The sequence below is a fragment of the Macaca nemestrina genome, chromosome 14 (assembly GCF_043159975.1).
Source record: "Macaca nemestrina isolate mMacNem1 chromosome 14, mMacNem.hap1, whole genome shotgun sequence".
In the NCBI taxonomy this organism is placed as follows: Eukaryota; Metazoa; Chordata; class Mammalia; order Primates; family Cercopithecidae; genus Macaca; species Macaca nemestrina.
The window spans coordinates 104,644,750-104,661,004 of record NC_092138.1 but is presented as its reverse complement, the minus strand read 5'-3'; positions in this window follow the sequence as shown (position 1 = coordinate 104,661,004).

Sequence of the window (16,255 nt, the reverse complement as noted above, 5' to 3'; positions counted from 1 at the left end):
AGTATCAGCGATTGAGGACCAAATGAATGAAATGAAGCGAGAAGAGAAACCAAAAGAAAAAAGAAGAAGAAGAAATGAACAAAGCCTGCAAGAAGTATGGGATTATGTAAAAAGACCAAATCTACGTCTGATTGGGGTGCCTGAAAGTGAGGGGGAAAATGGAACCAAGTTGGAAAACACTCTTCAGGATATCATCCAGGAGAACTTCCCCAACCTAGTAGGGCAGGCCAACATTCAAATCCAGGAAATACAGAGAATGCCACAAAGATACTCCTCGAGAAGAGCAACTCCAAGACACATAATTGCCAGATTCACCAAAGTTGAAATGAAGGAAAAAATCTTAAGGGCAACCAGAGAGAAAGGTCGGGTTACCCACAAAGGGAAGCCCATCAGACTAACTGCAGATCTCTCAGCAGACACTCTACAAGCCAGAAGAGAGTGGGGGCCAATATTCAACATTCTTAAAGAAAAGAATTTTCAACCCAAAATTTCATATCCAGCCAAACTAAGTTTCATAAGTGAAGGAGAAATAAAATCCTTTGCAGATAAGCAAATGCTTAGAGATTTTGTCACCACTAGGCCTGCCTTACAAGAGACCCTGAAGGAAGCACTCAACATGGAAAGGAACAACCGGTACCAGCCATTGCAAAAACATGCCAAAATGTAAAGACCATCGAGGCAAGGAAGAAACTGCATCAACTAACGAGCAAAATAACCAGTTAATATCACAATGGCAGGATCAAGTTCACACATAACAATATTAACCTTAAATGTAAATGGACTAAATGCTCCAATTAAAAGACACAGACTGGCAAACTGGATAAAGAGTCAAGACCCATCAGTCTGCTGTATTCAGGAGACCCATCTCACACGCAGAGACATACATAGGCTCAAAATAAAGGGATGGAGGGAGATTTACCAAGCAAATGGAGAACAAAAAAAAGCGGGGGTTGCAATACTAGTCTCTGATAAAACAGACTTTAAACCATCAAAGATCAAAAGAGACAAAGAAGGCCATTACATAATGGTAAAGGGATCAATTCAACAGGAAGAGCTAACTATCCTAAATATATATGCACCCAATACAGGAGCACCCAGATTCATAAAGCAAGTCCTTAGAGACTTACAAAGAGACTTAGACTCCCATACAATAATAATGGGAGACTTCAACACTCCACTGTCAACATTAGACAGATCAACGAGACAGAAAGTTAACAAGGATATCCAGGAATTGAACTCATCTCTGCAGCAAGCAGACCTAATAGACATCTATAGAACTCTCCACCCCAAATCAACAGAATATACATTCTTCTCAGCACCACATTGTACTTACTCCAAAATTGATCACGTAACTGGAAGTAAAGCACTCCTCAGCAAATGTACAAGAACAAAAATTATAACAAACTGTCTCTCAGACCACAGTGCAATCAAACTAGAACTCAGGACTAAGAAACTCAATCAAAACCGCTCAACTACATGGAAACTGAACAACCTGCTCCTGAATGACTACTGGGTACATAAGGAAATGAAGGCAGAAATAAAGATGTTCTTTGAAACCAATGAGAACAAAGATACAACATACCAGAATCTCTGGGACACATTTAAAGCAGTGTGTAGAGGGAAATTTATAGCACTAAATGCCCACAAGAGAAAGCAGGAAAGATCTAAAATTGACACTCTAACATTGCAATTAAAAGAACTAGAGAAGCAAGAGCAAACAATTCGAAAGCTATCAGAAGGCAAGAAATAACTAAGATCAGAGCAGAACTGAAGGAGATAGAAACACAAAAAACTCTCCAAAAAATCAATGAATCCAGGAGTTGGTTTTTTGAAAAGATCAACAAAATTGACAGGCCACTAGCAAGACTAATAAAGAAGAAAAGAGAGAAGAATCAAATCGACGCAATTAAAAATGATAAAGGGGCTATCACCACCGACCCCACAGAAATACAAACTACCATCAGAGAATACTATAAACACCTCTATGCAAATAAACTGGAAAATCTAGAAGAAATGGATAATTTCCTGGACACTTACACTCTTCCGAGACTAAACCAGGAAGAAGTTGAATCCCTGAATAGACCAATAGCAGGCTCTGAAATTGAGGCAATAATTAATAGCCTACCAACCAAAAAAAGTCCAGGACCAGATGGATTCACAGCTGAATTCTACCAGAGGTACAAGGAGGAGTTGGTACCATTCCTTCTGAAACTATTCCAATCAATAGAAAAGGAGGGAATCCTCCCTAACTCATTTTATGAGGCCAACATCATCCTGATACCAAAGCCTGGCACAACAAAAAAAGAGAATTTTAGAACAATATCCCTGATGAACATCGATGCAAAAATCCTCAATAAAGTACTGGCAAACCGGATTCAGCAACACATCAAGAAGCTTATCCCCCATGATCAAGTGGGCTTCATCCCTGGGATGCAAGGCTGGTTCAACATTCGCAAATCAATAAACATAATCCAGCATATAAACAGAACCAAAGACAAGAACCACATGATTATCTCAATTGATGCAGAAAAGGCTTTTGACAAAATTCAACAGCCCTTCATGCTAAAAACGCTCAATAAATTCGGTACTGATGGAACGTACCTCAAAATAATAAGAGCTATCTATGACAAACCCACAGCCAATATCATACTGAATGGGCAAAAACTGGAAAAATTCCCTTTGAAAACTGGCACAAGACAGGGATGCCCTGTCTCACCACTTCTATTCAACATAGTGTTGGAAGTTCTGGCTAGGGCAATCATGCAAGAGAAAGAAATCAAGGGTATTCAGATAGGAAAAGAAGAAGTCAAATTGTCCCTGTTTGCAGATGACATGATTGTATATTTAGAAAACCCCATTGTCTCAGCCCAAAATCTCCTTAAGCTGATAAGAAACTTCAGCAAAGTCTCAGGATACAAAATTAATGTGCAAAAATCACAAGCATTCTTATACACCAGTAACAGACAAACAGAGAGCCAAATCATGAATGAACTTCCATTCACAATTGCTTCAAAGAGAATAAAATACCTAGGAATCCAACTTACAAGGGATGTAAAGGACCTCTTCAAGGAGAACTACAAACCACTGCTCAGTGAAATCAAAGAGGACACAAACAAATGGAAGACCATACCATGCTCATGGATAGGAAGAATCAATATCGTGAAAATGGCCATACTGCCCAAGGTAATTTATAGATTCAATGCCATCCCCATCAAGCTACCAACGAGTTTCTTCACAGAATTGGAAAAAGCTGCTTTAAAGTTCATATGGAACCAAAAAAGAGCCCGCATCTCCAAGACAATCCTAAGTCAAAAGAACAAAGCTGGAGGCATCATGCTACCTGACTTCAAACTATACTACAAGGCTACAGTCACCAAAACAGCATGGTACTGGTACCAAAACAGAGATATAGACCAATGGAACAGAACAGAGTCCTCAGAAATAATACCACACATCTACGGTCATCTGATCTTTGACAAACCTCAGAAAAACAAGAAATGGGGAAAGGATTCCCTATTTAATAAGTGGTGCTGGGAAAATTGGCTAGCCATAAGTAGCAAGCTGAAACTGGATCCTTTCCTTACTCCTTATACGAAAATTAATTCAAGATGGATTAGAGACTTAAATGTTAGACCTAATACCATAAAAATCCTAGAGGAAAACCTAGGTAGTACCATTCAGGACATAGGCATGGGCAAAGACTTCATGTCTAAAACACCAAAAGCAACGGCAGCAAAAGCCAAAATTGACAAATGGGATCTCATTAAACTGAAGAGCTTCTGCACAGTAAAAGAAACTACCATCAGAGTGAACAGGCAACCTACAGAATGGGAGAAAATTTTTGCAATCTACTCATCTGACAAAGGGCCAATATCCAGAACCTACAAAGAACTCAAACAAATTTACAAGAAAAAAACAAACAACCCCATCAAAAAGTGGGCAAAGGATATGAACAGACATTTCTCAAAAGAAGACATTCATACAGCCAACAGACACATGAAAAAATACTCATCATCACTGGCCATCAGAGAAATGCAAATCAAAACCACAATGAGATACCATCTCACACCAGTTAGAATGGCAATCAGTAAAAAGTCAGGAAACAACAGGTGCTGGAGAGGATGTGGAGAAATAGGAACACTTTTACACTGTTGGTGGGATTGTAAACTAGTTCAACCATTATGGAAAACAGTATGGCGATTCCTCAAGGATCTAGAACTAGATGTACCATATGACCCAGCCATCCCATTACTGGGTATATACCCAAAGGATTATAAATTATGCTGCTATAAAGACACATGCACACGTATGTTTATTGTGGCACTATTCACAATAGTAAAGACTTAGAATCAACCCAAATGTCCATCAGTGACAGATTGGATTAAGAAAATGTGGCACATATACACCATGGAATACTATGCAGCCATCAAAAAGGATGAGTTTGTGTCCTTTGTAGGGACATGGATGCAGCTGGAAACCATCATTCTTAGCAAACTATCACAAGAACAGAAAACCAAACACCGCATGTTCTCAATCATAGGTGGGAAATGAACAATGAGATCACTTGGACTCAGGAAGAGGAACATCACACACCGGGGCCTATCATGGGGAGGGGGGAGGGGGGAGGTGGGAGGGATTGCATTGGGAGTTATACCTGATGTAAATGACGAGTTGATGGGTGCAGCACACCAACAAGGCACAAGTATACATATGTAACAAACCTGCACGTTATGCACATATACCCTACAACTTAAAGTATAATAATAATAAATAAATTTTAAAAAAAAAGTACAGCAAACATCATAGGTAATGGCGAAATACCAAAGAAATCTCACTGAAGTCACAGACAAACATGGCGCATATATTGCATTTATTTAACATTTACCAGAAATGTTGTCTAATACATCAAGATAATTCAATACAATATAATCACCAATTATTTATTGAGTAGTATTTTCCTCTCCCGATACCTATCTTTTAGAGGGACCAAAAAAGAATAAGGCATAATTATTGAAATAGAAGCATGGAAAAACACTTATTATTATAGATAATATGATTGCCAAAATAGCCAACAGAATCAAGTAAACTATTATTAAGTTTGCTAGGAGAGTTTAAGAAGTTTATTTAGAACAGGTGCTGTGGCTCATGCCTGTAATCCCAGCACTGTGAGAGGCTGAGGTGGGTAGATCACTTGAGGTCAGGTGTTCCAGACCAGCTTGGCCAATGTGGCGAAACCCCATCTCTACTAAAAATACAAAAATTAGCTGGACATGGTGGTATGTGCCTGTAGTCCCAGCTACTCGGGAGGCTGAGGGACGCGAATCACTGGAACCTGGGAGACAGAGCTTGCAGTGAGCCGAGATCGGGCCATTGCACTCCAGCATGGTAACGGAGTGAGACTCTGTCTTAAAAAAAGAAACAAAACAAAACAAAACAAAACAAAAACTACTTAAACTTTTATGTTTACTAAAATAGAATCAAGTAAAAAAATTTTTAATTTGCTAAGAGAGTTTAAGAAGTCTACTTGTCTACTTATGTTTACTAAAAGACATAAAGGAAGGTAATGGCTAACATTTATTAAAATGTACTGTGTTCCAGGCATCCTTGCAGGTCCTTTACATAAATTATCTCATTTGATCTTCACAACAAACCAACAAAATAGGTACTTTTATTATTAACCTTTTACAGAAGAGGAAACTTAGGCTGGGTAATTAGTGCAAGGTTGAGCTGGTATTAATGACAGAAAGAGGAGTCAAACCCAGGTAGCTTGGTTCCTTATCTCATGCACCTTCACAGTTCTGTATATTGCTTGGTGCTAGCAGAGATCACCAATTGGTCACATAATCCATATTCCTGGATAGGAAGATAGTATAGTAAAAAATGTTGGTTCTGGGCCAGGTGACTTACAGGTGACTAATACCTGTAATCCTAGCCCTTTGGGAAGCCAAGACAGGAGGATCACTTGCAGCCAGGAGTTGGAGACCAGCCTGGACAACACAGTGAGATGTCTGACTCTATGCTTTTAAAAAAGGTTGATTCTCCCTAAATTAATACACATATTCCATATATCCTCACAAAATTTCAATAGGAATACTATTCAGCTTTTTAAAAAGTGGGATTATTTTTATTTTTATTTATTTTTCATTTATTTTAATTTTTTATTTCAATAGCTTTAGGGGTACCAGTGGTTTTCATTGCATCAATGAATTGTATAGTGGTGAAGCGAAGTCTGGGATTTTAGTGCACCCATCATCTGAGTAGTGTACATTAAACTTAATAGGTAATTTTTCATTCCTTATGCCATTCCCATCCTTCCCACTTATGAGTTTCCAATGTTCGTTATACCAACTGTATGCTTTTGCATATCTGTAGCTCAGCTCTCACTTACAAATGAGAATATATGTTTGGTTTTTGATTCCTGAGTTACTTCAGTTAGAATAATGGCCTCCAGTTCCATCCAAGTTGTTGCAAAAGACATTATTTCATGCTTTTCTATTGCTAATATTTCATGGAGTATATATAACACATATATATATAAAATTTTCTGTATCCATTCATCAGTTGATGGGCACTTAGGTTGATTCAATATCTTTGCAATTGTAAATTGTGCTGTGATAAGCATATGTGTGCAGGTGTCTTTTTGACATGCTGACTTGTTTTCCTTTGGGTAGATAGCCAGTAGTAGGATTGCTGGATTGAATGGTAGATCTACTTTAGTTCTTTGAGAAATATTTGTACTATTTTCCACAGAGGTTGTAGTAATTTACATTCCCACCAGCAGTGTATAAGCATTCCCTTTTTACCACATCTGCACCAGTATCTACTACTTTTTGACTTTTTAATATTGGCTGCACCAGCTGGGGTATGGTGGTATCTCATTGTGGTTTTAATTTGCATTTCTCTGATGATTGGTGATGTTGAGCACTTTTTCATATGTTTGTTGGCCATTTGTATATCTTCTTTTAAGAAATATCTATTCGTAAGCCTGGCATGGGTGCTCACACCTGTAATCCTAGCTCTTTGAGAGGCCAAGTTGTGAGGATTGCTGGAGCTCACGAATTTGAGATCAGTCTGGGCAACATAGTGAAACCCCATCACTATTAAAAAAATACAAAAAAGAGTAGCCAGGCATGGTGGTGCATGCCTGTAGTCTCAGCTATTTGGGAGGCTGAGGTGGGCGGATGGCTTGAGCGTCGGGGGCAAAGATTGCAGTGAGCCAAGATCACGCCACTGCATAGAGCCAGACCTTATCTCAAAAAAACCCAAATAGTATGTTCATGCCATTTAACCATGATTTAATGGGATTATTTGTTTTCTTTCTTGATGACTTGTTTGAGTTCCTTGTAGATTCTGGATATTAGATCTTTGTTGAATGCATAAGTTGCAAATCTATTACAAAGTTTTCGAGGGAGAGAAAATGTGCAAAAGTAATGAAATAATTTTGAAAAATAAAACAAAAGAAAACATTGAGAGTGGATTTTCCTTCCCAGTCAGAAAAACTACAATGCTATGTTAATTAAAATAACGTAGTATTGGTAGAGAAAGAAACAATTCATCTGATGGAACAGAGTAGAATCCAGACACAAACCTATACACAAAGACATTTAGCTTTTTGAATGTGACAAGAAAGAAAATTGTGGGACAATTGTATATTTGACTGAAAGAAAATAAATTTAGATCTCTACCTAATACCATATGTAAAAATAGATTCCAAATGTATTTGGACATCTTAAAGGAAAAAATTTATAAAATTATAACAAGAAATACAGGAAAATATTTTTTGTAATCTTGGGGATGAAATAACCCTTCCTCAGCAAAATAGAATCCCCAATGCTCTAAATTAGAAGATGGACAGATTTGACTATATAAAAGTGAAAATACGTGTGACAAATGATGCCATGAAAAAAGTTAAAAGAGAAGCACAAGGATTAGAAAAAAATATTTGACACATTTATATGATGTATCCACAGGGGTTTGCTTCTAGGAACCCTTTGGATACCAAAATCCATGATACGCAAGTTCCTGTAATAGAATGGCATAGTATTTATATATAATCTATGCACATCCTCCAGTACAGTTTAAATAATTCTGGATTACTTATAATCCCTAAGGTAACATAAATATTGTATAAATAATTGCTATACTGTACTGTTTATTTGTGTTATTTCTTGTTGTTGCAATTTTTTTTCTAATATTTTAAATCCATGATGGATTGAATCCACACATGTGCAACCCACAGATATGGAGGGCTGTATGCACAGCAGACAAGATTACTATTCATATAATACAAGGGATTTCAATAAGTCAATATGGAAATTATAAATATTCCAAGTTGTGGTAGAGACAGTCATGTTTACCAAATATTGCATATGAAAACTTACATTTCTCACTCTCTGCAGTTTGGTGTGAATACATAACTACTTCTGTCCAAAGAAATATGAATTTGAGTGATGTGTGTTATTTCTGGGTTAAGGCAAAAGAAACCCACAAGCAATTCTCTTAGTTTTTCTCTGCTAAGGAGTCTGTATGATTTGGATATGCGGTGGTGGACCTGTATCAATGTGGCTTCCTCTGAGTCACTATCCGTAGAGCACCCCGATGACTCACAGTGGACACATAGTGTGACCAAGAAATAAAGTTTCATTGTGTTAAGATATTGAGATTTTAGGATTAATTTACTGGTGCAGCATATATAGTCTAGTCTGGCTAATGTTACAATAGAAAAATGAGAAAACATATAAACAGATAATTCTCAGTGGAAGAAAGAAAAATGGTCAATAAACATTTATAATGGTATGCAAATTAAAGGAACAAAGAAATATTATTTTTGATCAGTATATTGGAAAACATGAAAGATGTTGATACTATAGAGTGTTGACTATGTGAGGAAACAGGTGCTGTCAAACACTAGACTGGCATAGAAATGCCTTTTCTGGGCCTTTGACAAAATTCAACAGCCCTTCATGCTAAAAACACTCAATAAATTCGGTATTGATGGAATGTATCTCAAAATCATAAGAGCTATTTATGACAAACCCACAGCCGACATCATACTGAATGGGCAAAAACTGGAAAAATTCCCTTTGAAAACTAGCACAAGACAGGGATGCTCTCTCTCACCACTCTTATTCAACATAGTGTTGGAAGTTCTGGCTAGGGCAATCATGCAAGAGAAAGAAATCAAGGGTATTCAGTTAGCAAAAGAAGAAGTCAAATTCTCCCTGTTTGCAGATGACATGATTGTATATTTAGAAAACCCCATTGTCTCAGCCCAAAATCTCCTTAAGCTGATAAGAAACTTCAGCAAAGTCTCAGGATACAAAATCAATGTGCAAAAATCACAAGCTTTCTTATACACCAGTAACAGACAAACAGAGAGCCAAATCATGAATGAACTTCCATTCACAATTGCTTCAAAGAGAATAAAATACCTAGGAATCCAACTTACAAGGGATGTAAAGGACCTCTTCAAAGAGAACTACAAACCACTGCTCAGTGAAATCAAAGAGGACACAAATAAATGGAAGACCATACCATGCTCATGGATAGGAAGAATCAATATCGTGAAAATGGCCATACTGCCCAAGGTAATTTATAGATTCAATGCCATCCCCATCAAGCTACCAACGAGTTTCTTCACAGAATTGGATAAAGCTGCTTTAAAGTTCATATGGAACCAAAAAAGAGCCCGCATCTCCAAGACAATCCTAAGTCAAAAGAACAAAGCTGGAGGCATCACGCTACCTGACTTCAAACTATACTACAAGGCTACAGTCACCAAAACAGCATGGTACTGGTACCAAAACAGAGATATAGACCAATGGAACAGAACAGAGTCCTCAGAAATAATACCACACATCTACAGCCATCTGATCTTTGACAAACCTCAGAAAAACAAGAAATGGGGAAAGGATTCCCTATTTAATAAATGGTGCTGGGAAAATTGGCTAGCCATAAGTAGAAAGCTGAAACTGGATCCTTTTCTTACTCCTTATACGAAAATTAATTCAAGATGGATTAGAGACTTAAATGTTAGACCTAATACCATAAAAACCCTAGAAGAAAACCTAGGTAATACCATTCAGGACATAGGCATGGGCAAGGATTTCATGTCTAAAACACCAAAAGCAACAGCAACAAAAGCCAAAATTGACAAATGGGATCTAATTAAACTAAAGAGCTTCTGCACAGCAAAAGAAACTACCATCAGAGTGAACAGGCAACCTACAGAATGGGAGAAAATTTTTGCAATCTACTCATCTGACAAAGGGCTAATATCCAGAACCTACAAAGAACTCAAACAAATTTACAAGAAAAAACAAACAACCCCATCAAAAAGTAGGCAAAGGATATGAACAGACATTTTTCAGAAGAAGACATTCATACAGCCAGCAGACACATGAAAAAATGCTCATTATCACTGGCCATCAGAGAAATGCAAATCAAAACCACAATGAGATACCATCTCACACCAGTTAGAATGGCAATCATTAAAAAGTCAGGAAACAACAGGTGCTGGAGAGGATGTAGAGAAATAGGAACACTTTTACACTGTTGGTGGGATTGTAAACTAGTTCAACCATTATGGAACACAGTATGGCTATTCCTCAAGGATCTAGAACTAGAAGTACCATATGACTCAGCCATCCCATTACTGGTATATACCCAAAGGATTATAAATCATGCTGCTATAAAGACACATGCACACATATGTTTATTGCGGCACTATTCACAATAGCAAAGACTTGGAATCAACCCAAATGTCCATCAGTGACAGACTGGATTAAGAAAATGTGTCACATATACACCATGGAATACTATGCAGCCATAAAAAAGGATGAGTTTGTGTCCTTTGTAGGGACATGGATGCAGCTGGAAACCATCATTCTCAGCAAACTATTGCAAGAACAGAAAACCAAACACCGCATGTTCTCACTCATAGGTGGGAACTGAACAATGAGATCACTTGGACTCGGGAAGGGGAACATCACACACCGAGGCCTATCATGGGGGGGGGAAGGGGGGAGGGATTGCATTCGGAGTTATACTTGATGGAAATGACTAGTTGATGGGTGCTGACGAGTTGATGGGTGCAGCACACCAACATGGCACAAGTATACATATGTAACAAACCTGCACGTTGTGCACATGTACCCTAGAACTTAAAGTATAATAATAATAATAAAATAAATAAATAAAGAAAGAAAACACTGATTTCATAAAAAAGCAAAAAGAGAAGTAATAAAGTCACTTCATTTTAACTTTTAAAAAAAAGAAATGCCTTTTCTGAAGGACAATTTTATAGTATCTAGCAACTTCTACTTTTATGTATGTATATAAGGCATAGAACACATTTGAACGATATATATGTAGAAGATGTTCACAGTAGCTTTGTAACAGAGAAAGAGAAACTATTGATATGTCCAATAATAAAGGAATGTTTAAATAAATTATAGTAGCTTCATATTATAAAATATTGTTAAAATCCTAAGGGCCAGTTAAAAACAATACTGTAGATTGTAGATACTAGTGATTTGGAACCATCTCCAAGACATCTTATTAGGTGAAAATTCAAGATGCAAAATAATATATTTATGCTGTGTGATTTCAAGGCTGTTAATATTTATATTTGCATACATAAAGATATGTTTTTAGGTTTGTGGGTGGGAATCAAGAAATACTTTTAAGTTTTACTTTATAACTTCTGTTTGAATTATTTCACAACTAGACTGTATTCATGTGTTATCTGTGGACTTAGGGGAATAAAGGAAAATAGAAATGTGTAAGACCAGAAAAATTGAATTAAATTATTTTTAACAGAGTGCTTTCTTTATGTCCTTTCTCAGTATCAAGTAGTGATCCATAAAATCTAAGAAAAAGCAAAAAGAAAACCCCCAAAACTTATGATAGATAAAAATAGACTCAGGAGATAAGGGAAGGAGGTCATTCATTTGCTTAACCCTAAACTCACAGCATTGGCTCTATCAAATTACACAAGCCAATAGGGACCCTCTAAAGAAATACCAACCTTGGCTGCACCTTGGAATCACCTGAGAGCTTTGAAAATACTGATACCTGGGTTGCATCCTTAGAGATTCTGATTCAATTGGTCTAGGGTGTGGCTTGGGCATTGGAATCTTCTGTGAAGCTTCCTGGGTGGCTAAATGGGCAGAGGAGGCTGAAAATCCCTGCCTTAGATAAAGTAGACATCATTACCAGGGTTTTAAATTAGGAGATCAAAAGGAATAGGGGAATCAATTTGTATCCCTCAAAAATGATGTTATTCAAAGAAGAAATGAAAAAATGGCTCTGACTAAAACTGGTTTAAATATGCTATCTCTCTCAAACTGGTTACTCAGTAGCTCTCTCCAATGCTGCCCTGGAGGACTGGCCTCAGATGGGAGCGGACAAAGCCTCTGAGTTACGGCATCATCTTTCCCCTTTCTAAAACCAAAGTAGAATATGGCCCCTTGAGAGCAGCCCAAGGGAAAAGTCGGGAGGCCTCACTCATGATGCTGTGTCAGAAAAGTTTCTGAGACACTGTCATTGCAGAAGGTGCCTCTGAGGGACAGGTCCAATCTCAGCTTTCCTAACGAGGCTCTGGGGAGGACTTGCTATTGAACCTTTAGGCTCTCTTTCTTTGATGTTAATTAACCACTTGAGTTGGCTACTGATAGCCTAATTAAATGGAATCCAGAGGTAAACGTTTGGCTTCTCCTTGGTGAATGGGTACTTGGGAATTAAGCTTGGTATCTCTTAGCATATCAAGTCAGTCTCAAAGTAACCGTGGCCTCAGCTGATCCCAACACAGTTCCCTGGTACAGAGAAACCAAAATTACCCAGGCATACCCATCCCACTGTCTAGTCAGAGAAACATGTTCTCCCTTGAGAGCAAAGGTATTTATCTCCTGATTAGAACATTGGCATATCTGGTTTGGAACTCTACTGAAACAGAAGCAAAATGGGACTCTGGGGGAGGTCACGGCTGTCCTTGGTGACCTTAGCTTCACACAGGTTAAGGTTTGGCCACAAATATCTCTGCTTTTTCTCCAGGGTGTTTGTGTAGGCACCTGGGATTGAGAAATAGACACAGCAGTTATATTTCCTTTACCATGATGACCTAGTGAACATTGGTTGACATCTTTAAATTTGTCAAAATTATGTGATTAAAAAATATGTCCTAGTTCAGTAGGTGGTAAAAATTATTAGATGGTATTATGGCAAAGGAACTCAAGAAACTTTGAATTCCACTCTAAAATACAGGTACTTCTTCCCATGAAATTGCTAAGAGAAATGCTGCCCAAGGAATAATGGCAAACCAAATCAAAGTAACATTTTATTGTTATCTGGACTTTGGGCTCTCCAGAGAATTCAGTGAAGCTACAAGGTTTCTAAACTAGTTATATTTATTTTTAATTTTTATCTTCTTTTATATCTTTAGGGGATACAAGTGAAGATTTCTTACATGTACACTATTAATTTTTATCTTCTCAACTTTTATATCTTCAGGGGATACAAGTGAAGATTTCTTACATGTACACTATTATATAGCGGTGAAGCCCAGGCTTTTAGTGTACCTATCATCTGAATAGTGAACATTGTACCCAAAAGGTATTTTTTCAACCTGCACCCCACAGCATCCCCCCTTTTGAAGTTCCCAGTATCTATTGTTTCTATCTTTATATACACATGTACCCATTGTTTAGCTCCTACTTATAAGTGAGAACATGTGGTATTTGACTTTCTGAGTTATTTCACTTAGGATAATGACCTCTAGTTCTATCCATGTTGCTGCAGAAGACATGATTTTGTTCTTTTATTATGGTTGAGTAGGACTCCACAGTGTGTGTGTGTGTGTATACACATCATCTATCTATCTATCTATCTATCTATCTATCTATCTATCTATCTATCCATCCATCCATCTCATATTTTCTTTATTTAATCCTCCACTGATGGACACTTAGGTGGGTTCTATATCCTTGCTATTGTGAATAGTTCTTCAATAAACATATGGATGCAGGTATCTTTTTGATACAATGGGCCCAGTTTCATTTGTCTGCATATGGCTATCCAATTTTTGCAGCACCATTTATTGAATAGGGTGTCCTTTCCTCAGTGTATATTTTTGTCAACTTTGCCAAAGATTGATTGGTTGACTGTACGTGGCTTTATTTCTGGGTTTTCTATTCTGCTCCATTGATCTTTGTGGCTATTTTTATACCAGTACCATGCTGTTTTGGTCACTATAGTCTTGTAATATAATTTGAAGTCAGAAAATGTGATACCTTCAACTTTGTTCTTTTTATTTAGGATTCCTTCCGTTATTCAGGCTGTTTTTTGGCTCCATATACATTTTAGGATTTTTTTCCATAATTAAAAAAATTACATTGGTAATTTGATAGAGATTGCATTGAGTCTGTAAATTGCTTTGGGAAATGTGGTCATTTTCACAATATTGATTTTTCCAATCCATGAGCAAAGAATGTTTCTCCATTTGTTTGTGTCATCTACGATTTCTTTCATCAGTGTTTTGTAGTTCTACTTATAGAGATCTTTTACTTCCTTGGTTAAATATATTCCTAGGTATTTTACTTATTTTTTGTAGCTATTTTGTAGCTATTTTTTGTAGCTATTGTAAATGGGATTGCCTTCTTTATTTGTTCCTCAGCTAGATCATAATTGGTATATAGAAATGCTACTGATTTCTGAACATTAATTTTATATCCTGAAACTTTATTGAATTCATTAATAAAATCTAAGAGGTTTTTTGGTGGAGTCTTTAGGGTTTTCTAGATATTAAATCATATCATCAGCAAAAAGGGAAAATCTGACTACCTCTCTTCCAATATAAATGCCTTTTATTTTTCTCTCTTGCCTGATTGCTTTTGCTGAGACCTACAGTACTATATTGAATAAGAGTGGTGAAAGTGGGAATCCTTGTCTTGTTCCAGTTCTTAAGGGGAATTATTTCAACTTTTTCCCCATTGATGTTGGCTGTGTGTTTTTTTTTTTGTCTATTGCCTTTATTATGTTGAAGTATGTTACTTTGATGTCTAATTTGTTGAGGATTTTTATCATGAATGTTGCTAAATTTTACTGAATACTTTTTCTGCATATATTGAGACTATCATATGGCTTCGGTCTTTATTTCTATTTATGATGATGTATCACATTTATTGATTTGAGTATGTTGAACTACTGTTACATCCCTGGGATAAATCTCACCTGATCATGGTGTATTATCTTTTTAATGTGCTGTTGGATTTGAGCTGCTAGTATTTTGTTGAGAAATTTTGTATATATGTTCATCAGGTATATTCCTCTGTAGTTTTATTTTTCTCTTGTGTCCTTGTCTGGTTTTCGTATCAGTGTGATACTGGTCTTGTAGAATTAGGGAGCATTCCAGGCTCAGTTTTTTGAAATAGTTTCAGGAGGACTGGTATTAGTTCTTCTTTGTATGTTTGGTACGATTTGGCTATGAATTCACCTGGTCCTGGGCTTTTTGTTATTGTTGTTGTTAGGAAGTTTTTTGTTACTGATCCAATCTCACAGCTCATTATTGGACTGTTCAGGAGTTTTGTTTCTTCCTTGTTCATCTCAGGAGGTTGTATCTTTCCAGGAATTCATCCATTTCCTCTATGTTTCCTATGTTATAAGTGTATAGTTTTTCATAATAGTCTCTGATGATCTTTTGCATTTCTATGATATCAATTGTAATGTTTCTTTTTTGTTTCTGATAGTGTTTGTTTGGACCTTCTTTTCTTGCTATTGGTCTATCAATTTTCTTTTATCTTTTTGAATAGTTTTTAGTTTTGTTGATCTTTTTTTTGGTTTTAGTTGCATTTAGTTCTGCTTTGCTCTTTATTACTTCTTTTTTTCTGCTAACTTTGGGTTTGGTTTGTTCTTGTTTTACTAGTTCCTTGAGGTGCAATGTTAGGTTGTTAATTTGTGATCTTTCTACTTTTTTGTTGTAGTCATTTAATGCTATGTAATTCCCTCTTAGCACCACTTTTACTGTACCCAACACGTTTTGGTATGTTGTTTTGATTTTCATTTGTTTCAAAAATATTTTAAAATTCTATCTGAATTTCTTTATTAGCCCAGTAATTGTTCAGGAGCATGCTGTTTAATTTTCATGTATTTGTGTAGTTTCCAAAGTTCCTCTTGGTGTTGATTTCTAGCTTTTATCCACTGTAGTCTGAGAAAATACTTGATATGATTTCACATTTTAAAAATGTGCTGAGACTTGTTT